This window comes from Chiroxiphia lanceolata, chromosome 28, assembly GCF_009829145.1.
Source record: "Chiroxiphia lanceolata isolate bChiLan1 chromosome 28, bChiLan1.pri, whole genome shotgun sequence".
NCBI lineage: Eukaryota > Metazoa > Chordata > Aves > Passeriformes > Pipridae > Chiroxiphia > Chiroxiphia lanceolata.
Genome location: NC_045664.1, coordinates 1,650,656 through 1,666,530, shown reverse-complemented (window position 1 = coordinate 1,666,530; position 15,875 = coordinate 1,650,656). Strand labels below are relative to the sequence as shown.

General features: G+C 42.3%; 1 long non-coding RNA gene across 2 annotated transcripts; it reads right to left on the bottom strand.

Annotated features, from left to right (window-relative positions):
- Positions 1-969: 969 nt before the first annotated feature.
- On the bottom strand, positions 970-11,349 carry LOC116799514. 2 transcript variants are annotated; one of them, XR_004361070.1, is made up of 4 exons: positions 11,307-11,349; positions 10,738-10,824; positions 7,829-7,897; positions 970-1,105 (listed from the first exon to the last, which is right to left on the bottom strand). It is a non-coding gene; the product is annotated as an uncharacterized LOC116799514 (long non-coding RNA). The 2 variants fall into 2 exon arrangements; XR_004361069.1 differs by lacking the exon at positions 7,829-7,897.
- Between the last annotated feature and the right edge of the window lie 4,526 nt (positions 11,350-15,875).

The window sequence follows — 15,875 nt, the reverse complement described above, 5'->3', positions numbered from 1 at the left end:
GTTTGCCCCAGTACAAACCTGCCCCACCCTGGGCAAGGAGAAAAGTCTCAGTTTGTCAGCAGTAAAAAGCAGACAAGCAGCACTTCCACCCCTTATGGGGTGACAAGGAGGGGAGAGTGTTTACTAATCATGACTAATTTACTAAATTATTCATTTTTATGGCAAGAGGAAGAGCAAGTGAATCACTCAGGGTGAGTGCAAACCCACGAGTCTGAGCCAAGGGAGCAGAACATCAACCAGGAACCCTCCCAAAGTTTCTTAGCACAGTTGTCTTTTCATCCCAGTAGGTTTGGGGGTCCTGCATTTCCCATAAATAAGGGCCTCTGGCAATGATTTCATGTGAGGGCCTGTGTTCTGGACAGAGATGTCAGACACTGGGGTAACTCAACTTCAAACACCTCCCGTCAGCAAAAGTAGAGAAAAAACCTTTGAAAAGCATTGAAGTAAGAAAAGAGCTGAGAAAAGACATTGGAAGCTCCTTCCAGAGGATCCCACTGTTATTTCCATTAATATTTCTTCTCCAAATTGAGAGTAGCACCAAAGGGGAACCTCACCTATAGCTCCTGTGTATGTGCATAAGCTTAATAATGAGTGATGTCACTGCTCACAGACCCTTGCAATGCCACTTGCAGCCACCAAATCCTCCAAACCAGCACTTTGCCTATGAACAAACCTCTACAGCTCTCAAAAAAGGGTGAGAAATTATGGCAAAACAAATCCATTTTCATGAAGCCACTTCCTATCCCAGCTGGAGTTAGAAGATCCAGCGCTGGTTAAGAATCTGAAAGCCTTCTTTGTAAATTTGTAACAGGCACTGAACCACATTCAAACCACAATTTTGTTGAAAATTACAATTATTGTGATTCTTGGAAATTATTGTGATTCTTTCATCAAGGGGGGGAAAAAAACCAGGAAATCTCCTTTTGCTGCTGCAAATTTCAAACGTTGCACTTCATTTTCAAGCTGGAGAAGCCACGTGCTTTCCTTCCTCTTTGTTTTTTTTTTTACCAGGTGAAAACCTCAATTCCACTTCTCCTTTTTCTTACACTGCCCTGGAGAGAGGAAACATCTGAACAGAGCTGGTCCTTTGAGTCTTTGGAAAAGCCTTGTCAGAGGAAGGAGAGCAAACAAATCTTTATCAGAGGGTATTAACAAGTATCAATAATATTTAATATCCCAGCTAAACCTGCTGCCATAAAGTGACTGCTACAGGTGGACCTATATATTAGTATTTTCCTCTCTTTTTGCCTATTCAGAACAGAATTCCTTAGCTAATAAGTTGCTTCTTGCAGCAGTGAAGGAGCTTATTTGAATGTAATTCTACATTCTCAGACCTAAAATAAACAGCTCTACCCTATAAAAATTCCTGCAATCCTGTGACTAAAATACAGTAGATAACACTGAATTATTGGACAAACATATCTTTGTTGCCAGACAAAGAGTTAAAAGCCTGGATTTGGCTGCTCTGTGTGTATTCCATGCCCTTCCTGAATAGGATTATCTGGGATTGCCCACACTGGGAATTATTCTGTGTAAATACCCCAAGTGCATTTGCTACCTCGTGGTTGTATTTGACACCTGCACATTCCCCCCACCCAGCCTGGATAAATCTGCCTTCCTACTTCAGGAATTTCCAACTCAAACCATTCTGAGATTATAAAATGTCAGCTATCAGTTCAATCCATTGTTCACTTTTATTTTTAAAAACAGAGTTGAAAAAAAAACAAAAACAAACAAACAAAACAAACAAACAAACAAAAAGTAACAAAATACATTCAACATTTTATTTTTTTTTCTTAGATTATGTAAGAACTAAAAAAATTGGAAGCTACACCAAGTTTTGGCAGGAAGTTTTCACTTCTCTCTAAGGTGGGTTATTTTATTGCAGATCTTCTTGTCTTACAGCAGATCTTTCATTAAATGCAATAACATTTCTCATACCTTAAAAGATTTCCTGTAAATTTTGGAGACATGGGGGAAAAGAAAGCAAAAAAGGGGTCCCGAGACAGAAGAATTCTCAGTCTGTGCTGCAGGAGTTACTGCAAGGGCTGCACAGAGAAAAACTGCTCCTCAGAGATGCTGAACAACAGGATTATGGTAGAAAATAAAATGAACCAAGGACTCTTACTGATCAAACCATTCATTGGAGTGGAAGCATTAGGAGATTACTTTCAGTTTCTGGAAATTACTGCCAATAAACAAATATCCAAACTGTGACTCCGGAGCCGTCACGAAGCTGTTCACACTTTTTTTTTTAATGCATCAAGGCAAGGGAGAGAAATAAATTCTTTAGCAAAAGGATAAAAAAGGGTTGAAATATTACACCCTGGTCCTTGAAGAAATGTCGAGCCACAGGACACTCTGGCTGCCATGAATAAAGGAGGAGACAAGGTCTAAGACAAGGTTCCAAAACCAGGAGCAAGAGAAAGTGGGAAAGCAGAGATTTATAAGTTTCATCCCAATAGCAAGAGGGCCCCTGTTTGCCAAGGTTAGCTGACACAAGCACAAAAATGTAATAGCTATAAATTTGTCTCCAACAAGATCTATTGGCACTTGGAGATGATGAAACCTGTTTTATCATCTGACTTTTAAAATATATACACAGAGCAGGACGTGCTATTAACTGAGAAAATAATACTGGTTCTGAAATGGGAAGAGGATGCACAAACCTGGTGTGGATTAAATAGAAATAAAATGACTGTGTGGTACCCGGTTCCTAAAGAACTTTTACAAGGTATGCATGAAGAATTCAGACCATCCTATTCATGTAAATAATCCCACATAAATCAACATTAAAAAGAAAAGGCAAGTTACTTCACCAAACCTGAATTCTACTGAAAGCACAAACCCACTGTATGAACAAAGAAATTCCTACTGAAATCTCTTTTCTCAGGGCAAAATGTGGCATGAAAGAGGATGGCAGACAAGCTTCCATGAATTCAAATAGTTTCTTTAATTGAACAGAATTATTATTCTTTAACTCAGGAGTTCAACTTGATGATACTTGTGGATCTCTTCCAACTGAGGATATTCTATGATTATGATTAAATAAATGCAAGCAAGTCATGGCTTTGAAGAGCTAAAAGCTTCTTGTAGAGGTTTGTTCAAGCAGCATTAGATGAGTCTCACTCTATGCATGACCACATCCTATTTACTTGATATTTTAAAGCCCCTTAAGAGGACACTGCTCTTTTTCTAGTTCTGAAAGTGGTCCCAGCAAGAATAACTTTTAATGTAGAGTGCTGCAAAAAATCCTGAAAGTGGGAAATTGCTCTTATTTATTACAGGTTACCATGAGGTTTCGAATGGGGAGCAAAGTAATCCCATCCTAAGGTTTGAAAAAGCTGGATTTGGAAGCAATGGTCCCACCTGGAGAAGGTGATATCCCAGAGAAGTGACGAACTTGAATGTTGCTCCAAGAATTTAAAAACTGCAAATCACCCTCCTAAAACCCTGCTAGAAAAGAAACAGTCTTAAAAAACTTTATTTCTCTAGTGTGAAAAAAGCAGATCGACCTCAGCTTGAGAATTTACCCAGACTGTGAACCAGAGGCCACGTTCTCAGTGCCAGCAGTGATCAGCCCAGGAACAAATGACAGCAAGGGTTTCTTTGAAACATTCCTGACCAACTAATCCTTTAAATAAAGCTGGGAAAGTTGGTTTTCTAACCATGTTGGAAATACAAATGCAGACATGAGTGGCACCCTGGGACTTCTACAGTGAAAATCTCAACATAGTCCAAAATCTCAACAGTCCATAAGAATTGCCTTCAATCCATAAGAACTTCCTTCAGTCCATAAGAACTGCCTTTAATCCATAAGAATTGCCTTTAATCCATAAGAACTGCCTTCAAGCCATAAGAACTACCTTCAATCCCTCAAGAGCCCTCTCCTCTCTGCCTCCTCCTCTCTATATCCAGTTTTATATATAAACTGCAGTGAATTCTTGGAGATGTGCTGGAGGCACAGCAGAGCTCCCCTGCACATTAAAAGGGACACAGCAACACAACCTACAGGAGTGAGCAGAGGTCAGAGGTATTTGGAGAACTGAAACATTGTCCCAAGGGCAGCTTCCCTGAAAATGGCATTATTTTGTTACCAATACACCTACTGCTGACACAGAAGTAAAGGAGAATGGTGTGGGAACAAGGAAGCCTGAGGGAGGAGGTTTTCTCTCCTGTTGGGATGGCCCCAGCTCAGACCCCCAGAGCAGCACTTGGCTCTGCAGGAGCTCAGAGCATGATCCTGACACATCCCTGGGACAGGGGCAGCTCTTCCACTGAGGACACAAGGAAAAAGCAGCTGGATTTTCCCAGCAGCTTTAGTGTGGGCAACTCCACACAGAATGAGGTCTCTCATTAGCAGAGGGAAGGGCTTGAACACCCAAATTACAGGACAGATCAAGGCTCAGAACTAAATCCTGGTGAGCAGAGAGCAGGAATCTGACCCAACACAAGGGTTGCCAACCACCTGCCCTGTCAGGGTTTCCATGGCACATTCCAGCTCACCAAGGACCATCCAGGAAATCCCAGCCCCCTCTCAAGAAAGGAAGGTTTAATCCTGACTCCTTCTTCCTCACGCTCCCTGTCCGCCCCCTCCCCCAGGACTGTTGTGCTCTGGATAAATCCGTGAGCCTTACCTTGGTCAAGGACCCACAGGGGACATTTTTAATATTCCTCTAAATATTTCATATTTCTCTAAATATTCCCTGTTTAAGGAAGGTCTAATCTCAGCTTTGAGCTTGGATTCACTGTCCAGTCTAGGACACATCACTTAAATTCTCTGTCTCAATTCCAGTGAGGGGATGAGGGTGACAACACTGATCACTGCCTAAAGCTCAGTCCCAAGTCTTATTGTCACTTTAAACATCCAGTACTTGGGAAATTAAATGAGCCCTGGGTAGAGACAAACCACCAAGTGCTTTGTTGCCCTACAAAACATTCCCCAAATGGAATGATTTCTCTGCTAAGTCAGGATAAAACTACAAAATCTCAATTTTCCCTCTAAGTTTAGTTGTATAAAAGAAGGAGAAATTTCACCCAGGTTACTTATTCATTGGGTTATAGAATTGGTTTAAAAAAGGAAAGAAAGAAATAGGCCCTTCACAGGCAGATTCATCCCACTCTAATGCAGGTCAGATAAATTGCTTTGTATCTTAGAATAAAAGGAGCCATAAGAACACTCAAAGAACAGGACCTTAAGCTTGCCTACTCACATTGACAGAGATTAATTTCATTCTAACTGGAAATTCATACAAACTTTACTTTTGAATGAACCTTTGATTGTCAATTAATTTTTTTCCAAGTCCTTAATTTCACTTTGAGATATCAGTATTCCCCCAGAACAATTCCTGACCAGCTTTAATGATGAAGCCTAAATTGCAGATCTGTTTTCTTTTCAGTCATGTTTCTTCTACAGTATAAAACACATTTCCAATTTCAAACAGATCCTGTTGGAAGCAGCATCTCAAAACCACAGTGGGCCTCGAGCTTTGGCAAAAATCAAAGAAACAGCCACAAAACCAACAAATATCTCACATTTATCTGCCCATTCTGGTCTGCAGCTTAACATGTTCTACTGGCAGAGCATTTTTACCCTAGTGAATAATTTGGGGCATTAAAACAAATCCCACAATCAGCTCAGAAGTTCTGTGTGACCCTGTATTTCCTCCTGTAAAAGGTGTTCTCAGTATCCACAGGAGCTGGAATTGCTGCTAAACAGCCTTTTAGCCCTGGATTTTAGTAAAAATTTAATGACTAAACAAACACAAGTAAAAATTAGTTATATGCTTATAACTCAGTACTGAAGAAACCCCACATTAATGCCACCTCAAGTTAACAACTGGCAAAACTGCTAAAAGGAAGGAATTTGCCTGAAATATTTGCTCCAAAGCAAACAGTGGAGTTCATCAATCATCACAGAATTATAACTGGATCCAAAGCCTCTGCCATGTTTTCATTGTTCACAGGCCTTGGGAAAAGCTGCTTTTTCTTCCATTAGTGCCACTCTGGGGTCACTGATTCGAGCTCAGCTCTGCTGGTGGGGCAAAGGCAAGTGCTGGGCTCTCAAATTAAAACCCTCCTGAGGTTTGTCCTCCCACTTTTCATCCTCTTCATGGTTCAGGCTCATTTCTAAACAAGTCCCAGTGGCAGAGGTCACCCAGTTTGGGCACTACTTGGGTGGAGAACGGGGAGGGAATCCCATCCCACTTGTCACTTTTCCATTAGATGCCACTGAAAAAACTCTGCTCTCACTCTGCTTTGGAATTGGAGTCCCTCTCTCCTGTGGGCAAACCCTTCAGCTCAGCTGAGATTCCCAGTGCCAGGAAAACTGCATTTCAAGGGCTGACCAGCTCCCTTCATCTAACAGATGCTGTTTTTTGGAAGGATTTTGCCCTTTCCAGACCCGTGGGACACATGGAACAGGGACATCAGCAGGTCCTGACATTTTATTTTCTTGTTTCAGGAGTATTGCACAGCAGAGCAAAGCTGCAACCCCAGCTGAGACACATCCAGCCAGGAACCTCCTCCTCTCCAAACACAGTGAGAGGGTTGAGGTGGGTGTTGGAGGCACCAAAGCATGAGTAGCTACACAGGCTCTGGCACTTTGCACCTCCAAACTCCTGCTGGAGCACTCTGAATACTTCAAGGAGTTTTAGAGCTGTGTTTCTTGATTTCCCTCCACTCACTGTCCCTCCTTCAGCACACAGAAAACATCTCTGCTACAGGCAAAGGTGTCCAAAACCAGTAGTAAAATCATGCCCTGATGCCACCAAGCTTTGCAGGTACCAGCCAGACAGTGAAAATGAAGCTTTTGGCCCAGGACAGGTAAATAAGTCCAAAAAAACCCAGCATACAAATAGGGCTGAGGAGGAATAACATCCAGAAGTGACACTTGCAAAGGCTGATGTTTTAATTGAAAGTGGCACAGGGACATAAAAAGAGGCAGAAATAAAAGTCTTACAAGATTATAATGCCCTTTATCAGGCATTGCTCTAGGACTGAGCTAAAGCATGTATTGGTAGCAGCCTTTACTCCACAGTAATTTCCTGCATCAATAATCTGAAGCAACTCTGTGTTGGACACCTTTCTTTGAACAGAAAGTGAAATCAGTGGGTAAAACCAGTGTGTACATCACCCAAATCAACGTGGTCACTGCCCAGAGCAGCATAGCTCATATTAAAGAGCAAGGCTACACCTAAAAACTGTAGACAAGCCCTCTACAGCAAAATGTGTCCTAAGATGTGTTTGGTGGGCAGGTCAGCTCTGAATTCACATGCTGCCAACAGCAGGTGAATGACCCCAGCACTGGCTCTAATACAGTAAATTTTGTCTCTAATACAGTAAATTACTGGCATATATAAAAGACCCAAAAGACCCCAAGGCATGTGGACAAAAATTGTTGTTGCCCCAAGCTGCCAGTCCGTGAGCTGGAAAGTGGAGGGATAAACTGAGCGAGGCCACGCTGGGCAGGGGGGCAGAGGGTGGAAAATAAAGGTGAAGACCCTCAGTGGGGGGGTGTCAGTTTGGGGGATGAGATCAGGTGCTGGCAGAACCTGATTTGCTTCAACTGAACAAGGTGTCTTGGCCCCTGAGGCCCCACCATAAATACAGCCCAGCTTCTTTCAGCCAGCATCTCCAAAGCAGTTCTATAAATCGTGCCTCCTTGTAGAGAGGTATTTTCAAAGGGAGAAGCAAATAAAATAAATATTTGAAGACTTCTCTCAGTTGTAGGTACATTTCCATGTTTTACTTCCATGGAAAAACGCTGCCAGGCTTATACCCCCAGCTCTGCCCAAAGCAAACCTCTTCATTTCAGGTGGTTACTCACACACAGACAAGGTGATTGCAAACTCCTGGGAGAGAGTTACCTCCTCCCCTGCCAGATTGTGAGGACAAGCTTCTCAAAAAGGAAAAAAAAAGAATAATTTTTTAAGGATCTTTAAAGAAAGACTTAACACTCAGGACTCATTCCATCAGCAGCTTTCCTACAACAGTCTGAGTAACAACAGAAAGACAGTGAGATAATTCCTCAGTGCTTTGGAGCTCCACCAGCACTGAACAAACAAAAGATGATTGCAAACTTTGAATCACCTCCCCAGGCCTCTTTTATCTACTTCTCACCTATTACAACAGCTTTAAAGAGAAGCATATGAATGACACCAGCATGTGGATTAATGAACGCTGGAAAATATTCTTAGAGTGCCCTGCAGAGGCTGAGAACATCAGCAGGATATTAAAGAGGAAGGAAAAGTGGTTTTGCAAAGTATGCCTGTGATAAACTCTAGGAAAGAGGAAAATACAGTTTGGTATGGATGTAAGATGACATCTTTTATTTCCTGGGAAAGCAGGACTCCTTCAAAGCAGTGGAGATGTACTGGGGATGGAAAGCCACAGCCCTGACAAAGCAGCTGATCCTACTCCCAGGAGAAGCATTTTCCCTGTGTCCCATTCCATGCCTGGCTCTGTAAACCCGGGTCAGAAGGCTGAGCAACGACCCCCTGTACCCTCCCAGGGCACACACAGCCCCCAGGACAGGGAATATTTCACCTAAACCCTGATCCCTCAGCCCAGGGTTCACACACCACCTTGCCCACACTGTTTTCTCCAAAGGGAAAAGCCCTTCTTGTTCTAAAGAGAATCAATGATTTATGGCTTTTATTGACAGCTCTAAACTGGGAGACTCAAAGTGTGAGATGACCCAGCAGCAGCTTTTAAGCCAGGACTTACAGTTCAGTGGTTCACCAGGAGCCACCCAGGAAGGTTTTAACCCCCCCCCTCACTGCCCACAAGGGACAAACAGCCAACAGTGCCCTGCAACCTCCCTGCATTCTCTTGCAACAGTGCCCTGCATTCTCTTGGAATTATTCCTCTCCAATTTTTCTTTCCGCTGGAAGTTCTGTCCCCTTGGAGCCCCCTAACCCACCTTTCCCTGTGGATACAGGGACCTCTCAACTGCTCTCAGTCAACTTCCATAGTCCAATTTTAAAAACTGCTCAGTCGAGCCATTCACACTTTGTCACTTTAATGTCTCCTTATAAATCAAGCCCTCAATCTCCATCACTCTTGCTGTCCTTCCAGAGCAGTCTATTCCTCAGCTTCTATTCTCTTTGGCAAGCTGATAAAAGGCAATAGCAAATATTTGCACGTGTCCTGCAGTTTGCAAATTGTAGCAGCAGCTTTGTTGTGTCTTGAAGTGTGTTCTGGTGTTTACTCTGCCTGTTCGCTGCATTCTCATGTTTAAAAACCTCACTAACCTTCCAGGCGGGACAAGATCACCAGGTAATCAAAATACTGAATACTGAAAAGGTCAACATAATGCTGTACAGAACCTGAGCTACCACAATGTATTAGGTACTAAAATTATTGTATCTTGCACTTCTGAGAAAGAGCAAGGGAGAAAAAGAGCAAAGGATGGAGCATTAATCCACTGAGTGTCAAAGACAGCAATGAAAAGGAGAAAGACACGGTCTGGAACACACACTGAATCTTTCCATTCAGTTTTTGTTTGTTGTTGTGTTTTTTTTTTTCCTAAAGAGGGTTTTCCCCCTTTCTTTTCTGAGATGAATATTCAGAATAAAGCAGCTGTCCAAAAAGATCTGAAATAGGGGAGAAATTCTGGCCTGGAATAGAACGAGTTGGAAGACTCTGCTGCAAATAATTGAGATATTTATTCCAGTATCTGTTACTGACAGTGCTCTTTGTGTGGTGCTGGTCCTACAGCAAAAGGAGACATGGCAAGAAAGGACCTTACCCACCGAGGTTTTCAACTGCACCAGCCAGGGCAGTGATGGAGGAGGTTTTGTTATTCATGCTCAGGAAACAAGGGCTATGAATTTGCTGAAATTCCTCCAGAGGGTTTCAACAGCACAGACACAGGAGTTGCATTTGCATTAAACAATGGCTGAATAAATAAATCAGCATTTCCAGCAATTAGTCAGCACTGGGATTGTTGCCTCGTGATGGGTAATGTAACACCATGGCCAGGGGGCAAAAACTGAAATTCTCCATGAAAAGTGTAGCCAAAATTGCTTTACTGTTATTTTTTTTTTTTTAAAGGGAATAAAAGTTGCAACACTTTCAAAGTAAAAAGGAAAGTTGTTTTGCCACTTCAAACTGCTACAAAAGAGTTGAAGTGTGTAAACATCAACCCAGAAAACCTCAAAACATCTCAGGGTCGTGATTCCAGCTTTTTGTTACATCGTATTTTTGTTCTAGGGAACAGAAAATATTTTTTAGCTGTTGAAACACACGCGAAAAGTCGATTTTTAAGATGTTTACAGAAGAGAATTTATCCGCAGCTTTTTTCGACAGTGACAAGTTCTAAGTAAAATAAAAAATTAACGGCTTATTCAACAGAACAGATTCTGGCTCATCCGTCCTGCTGCAAGGGGGATTTAAGGGCACATTTGTGACACACACGTTTCTCCTCCCAGCCCTGCCCTTTGGTTGAAGTGTTTGCAAGGTCAAAAACGCTCTAAATGCAGATTTACGTGTGTTTCTGGGGCTGGCAAGGTGAGTGACAGCTCGGAGGCTGCAAAGGGACCTGCTGGATGGATGGACCGAGTCCCTTGGCCACACATCTGTTACACCCTGGAAGCTCAGCCCGGGAAGATGGAGAGGCAGTGGCAGCAAACCAGCACTCCATTCATCAATTAACTTCATTTTTCAGAGCAGCATAATGAATATCCCAGGGAGTGGTTAATGCCAAGCACAGGAAATAGAGTGGAGCAAACTTACACTTGGGAATGAGGGTCTGGAGCAGCTTTCTGCAAAATGCTGCTCCCCTGGCCAACAATAGATCCTGCCCAGGAGAATCAGCTGCTTCTGGAAGACAAGAGAGGTCACGATGTCACAGGATGAGTGAAGAACAGACTGCTCTGAATTTTGGCTTCTTAATCATAGAATCATAGAATCATAGAATCACAGAATCAGCTGGGTTGGAAGGGACCTCTGAGACCATCAAGTCCAACCCTTGATCCAACCCCGCCGTGGTTCCCAGCCCATGGCACTGAGGCCACATCCAGTCTCACCTTAAAAACCTCCAGGGATGGAGAATCCACCCCTTCCCTGGGCAGCCCATTCCAAGGGCTGAGCACCCTCTCTGCAAAGAAATTCTTCCTAATCTCCAACCTAACCCTCCCCTGGCACAGCTGAAGCCCGAGCCCTCTTGTCTTGCTGATGGTTGGGTGGGCAAAGAGACCAACCCCCAGCTGGCTCCCCCCTCCTGTCAGGGAGTTGCAGAGAGTGAGGAGGTCTCCCCTGAGCCTCCTCTTCCCCAGGCTGAAAATGAGGGTGAGGGGACAAACCCAGGAGCATTCTGTGCTGAGAACTGGCTCTCCCAGGTCCCTTAGCTTTCATTTCAGACAAATCCAAGCAGCAAAACACAAGCTGGAGGTGCCGGCCCGAGTGGTGCTCTGAAAAATAAAAGCTAGACATGATTCCAGCATGGGGAAAACTGGAATGCTTTATTGAACACAAGAGCACAATTTGAAAGGCATCTGGGGCTGGACATGTTAATGAAGGGGACCACCTGTGTTAATTGGGGAGCTACACAAGTTTTTACTGCAATTTCTGAATAGTTAATTTTTCTTCAAGCAGGATGAGATGGGGGATAGAGGGATTACAGGGGTTTAGGCATGGTTTTAACAATCATCTCAAAACGTCCTTTCTTAATTCTGCTTGGAGCCAGGTTCATATCTCAGGGTTGCACATCAACAGGTCTCAGGACAAAGGTCCGAATTTCTTCGGATCACGAGATGTTTGTCAGCCTCGTTTTCCAAGGTCTGTGATTCAAATTTACCCAGCTTCCTTTTGCTGAGAGCTGGTTTTTGTCCCCTTCAGGCCCAGGCTTGCAGGGTTGGACAGCCCTGTTCACGAGGGTTACACCTGCAGTGGTCACTCCTGCCCTGGAACAGCCCCCGGGGACATGAGCAGGTTATTCACAGCCCCAACTTGACTGGTTTTGATGAGCTGGATATTTATCCACTTCCCTCTCTCTGAGGTGTCACAGCTTGCTTGTAGATGTCCTGTGAGATCCTTGAAAATGCCAGCCCAGGATGATGCTGGGAGACTTCTCCAAACACAGAAACTTTCTCTTTCCACAGTAATTGAGGAATCACAGGGTCATGGAGGGTTTGGACGGGAAGGGACCTTAAAAAGCCCATGCAACCCCCCCCTGCCATGGGCAGGGACACCTCCCACCAGCCCAGGTTGCTCCAAGCCCTGTCCAACCTGGCCTTGGACACTTCCAAGGATGGGGCAGCCACAGCTTCTCTGGGAATTCCATCCCAGCCCCTCACTGCCCTCACAGGGAAGGATTTTTTCCTCAAGTCCAACCTACACCTACTCTCAGTTTGAAAACTGAAACCATTTGTGCTGCAACTGAAGAACCCCAGCAGAGTTTTGTCCCAAAATCTGACTCCTCTCCACATTTTTCTTCATTACAATATTAAAAAAAAAAAAAAAAAAGACAAAAAGGCAACATTACCATGATTTGTGTTTGCCTTTGATGCCTTGTTTGATTTCAATCACTTTCCCCTTCACTCCTCAGATAATGGCTCATTAATAATTTCTTTGTGGAAATTGCAGTTAAATAAGAGTGGAAACAGACACAGTAAATTTCTAGATAAGTAACTTGAGACGATACCATCAATAAAATCCTGGGAGGCAATAATGTTACCATATTAAATTTACAGCATCTGGTTAAACAATCTTTCCCTTCCTTCACTATTCCAAATGTTGCTTCAGGATATCTTTTTATAGGGGATAATTTGTGCTTTTATGGTGGGACTGTAAACAGGCAGGGAAACTCATATTTTGGTGCATTCCACATGCTGGGCTCCACTTCGTGGAGTCTTTCAATAAAACCTCATGCCCTCTTCCAGCTTCAAAACTGGAACTGCAGGAATTTCCTTTCCATTATTCCCAGGCTTGATGGTGCACAAAGACAGGGATGTGTTAGCAGGACACAGGGAAAAACAGGAACATGGTATAAAGACCTGAAGAAAAATCCCTCTGAGCCAAAATCTTTAGTTTTAGGGGGGAAAACAGCACTGAGAAAAGGATGATTTCTCCTGAAAGGGATTAAATGTGGCCTTAAAACCCAGGGAAACAAGATGGTGGGTTTAAATAATGCCAGAATCTTGAGCCTTGCTCCATCCCTCCTCCACCTGTCACAACCTCCTGCCACTGTCACAGTTTTGGGACAAGAGCAGTGATTAACCAGCCAGGCTTAACAGTCTCCTAAACCCAAAGAGCCAGTATTTATGTCCCAGGTATCCAGGCTTGTTGATATTGGGGAAAAAATAAAAGGAAATGGAGGATATTAACTCTGGGGTTTATTTTTATTGTTCTCATTGATCCTGGGAATTAGGAAGGGAACTCTGAAAGAGCCTGGATTGCTCTGCCTTCAGGTTTATAGGGTGCTCTGCCCCAGGGGGGTGAATCTTATAGGATTTAAAGAAAATTAAATCAAAAAATCCATAATGCAACTTCATTTCATAGTCACTACCAAAGAGTCAGACTTGGCTGATGGGTTGGAAAAAAAAAAAGCAGCTACTGTTTTTCTTCCAAAATAACTGGGTCTTTCAATAGTTTTAACAGAAGTCGAATAAAATGGTTTTGAACAAAAAAAGCCTCCTTTTCAAATTCTTAAAGCCCAAAATTAGTAATGTGCATGTTTAAATCAACATTTTCCCTAACCTGATACGCAGCAGTTTCGTGCTCGGGGGACACACTTCACGTGGTTAATTTGAGAGAGAGCCCAGAGATGTCACGAGAGAAAAAGGAGAAAAAAAAAAAAACTAATGGGCTATTCATGACTTGGTAATTTGTTGTGGTTGTTGCAAACCTGAAAGAAAAATCTATTTTCCTATTGACAGTTTTCTCTCTCCCAGAAGTGGATATTCTGCTTTATTGCCGGCGGTTTGTCTGTTGTGGGCTCTGCCATTGATTTCTCTGGGTTTGGTAAGAGTGAAACCTATTAATTTGGGGAAAACAGCATGAAATATTGCATTAAAAAACGCCATAAAACCAGGCTTTGGGGACAAGATTGCATCCCTTCAATATTTGTAAGTAGAAAAATTTAGGCAGCTGTCAAAGAGTATCCGAAGATCAGAGAGGATCATCCCTATGGTGCCTGGGCAGCTCGGGTGGATTTGAGGATCAGGGTCCTGGGAATTTGCATGGCCACATGTAAGAATAACAGGAGTTATCCCATGGTTCTGGCAGCCCTGTTTTGTGCCAGGGAAGAGTAATCCTTGAGTAATTCCTCCAAGGACAGGGTTCCCTGGGTATTCATCAACCCTCGGTTGATTTTTCACACTATTCCAGACTAAAAATCTGTATTTATGCTTCAAGCCCACTGAGTGATTGGGGATGAAGCTGGAAGTTGAGTTCCCTCAGCCTTATTTTAGCCTGTCCTGTTCACCTTGGGTCAATTCCACGGGATTTGGTTCCTCAGGCACCCAAAGCAGGTTAAGACGTTCCCATTTTCTCTCCTTTTCTCCCCAGTCCTTCCCATCTGGATCTGTGGTGCTCCCACATCCCACATGCTTCCAGACCTCTCCAACAGCCTCAGCTCGTGCTCCAAACTGCTTGAAAAGCACAGGAATTGGGGGGTCATGATTTCCCTACAGCTACAGGGGCTTTTTCCTTCTGAAATACTGATCTTTCCTTAAAAAGAGTTGAAAAAAATAATGAAGATTAAGGAAACGAAACCCTGTCTTGGATTTGGCATAAAGACATTTCTGTTTCATTTACTGCCTTTTGTTTGTTCTTCAATGAATTCAGGGGGTTAAATCCCCTATTGTAAGAATCCCCATTATAAAAATAATTATATAAATGTAAAATTATATAAAATTATAAATTTAGTAAAATATATAGTAATTTATATTTAAATTTATATATTACATAAATATATATTACATAAATATTAGATCTTAAAAATGCAACATTTACATATAATATTAATGACACATATATTATATTATATTATATCATATTATGTCATATTACATTATATTATAATATATTATATTATATACTTTTAATATAATATTAATATAATATACTATAATATAATATAATATTAATCCTATATAATGTATATAAAGTATACTAAAAGATATAATTATATTAACAATAAATATTCATTTATATTTTATATAATTCCATATTAAGGATTAAATTTAATGTTAAATTTTATATAAATTTTTATACAATTTATATTTTAGAAATTTCTACACATTTAAATTTAAATCAGTTAGATAAATTCCCATTATAAATGTGATATTAAGAAGTGAAATTCCCATTATAACATGCTAAAAACTGAGCCCTAAACATTTAAATAACACACTTAAAGAATAAACACATTCTAGTGAAACCCTGATTAAAGAATTCACTTCCCAAAGCATTTTGTTCCCAGGTCTGCCCATTTTTCCTGTGTTTTACTCCAGCTAGTGAGCAGTGATAAAAATTCCAGAGGCTCATACCCACATACCTCCCCTGCAAATTAAACCATTAATGAATTGGAGTTGTTTCTTTTCCTCGTGACAATTTTAGTGCTATTTGACCTGGATATTTCTGGGAGTACGAGGCTGAATAAATCTCATTTCTGTCATGTCAGCAAAGCCCGACAGGGCAGGAGCAGTTTTGAACAGCAGGTCCAGCAATTCCACTCCTGATAAGCAAAGCAATACATTCCCTGTGGGAAAAGGGAGGCAAATGAAACCAGACTGACACAGGACCTTTAGGGTCACTAAAGGGGAACCAAAGGGGAACAGATGTGACACCGAGCTGGGGGAGTGTGGATCTGCTGGAGGGTGGGAGGGCTCTGCAGAGGGACCTGGACAGGCTGGATCCATGGGAAGGATCCA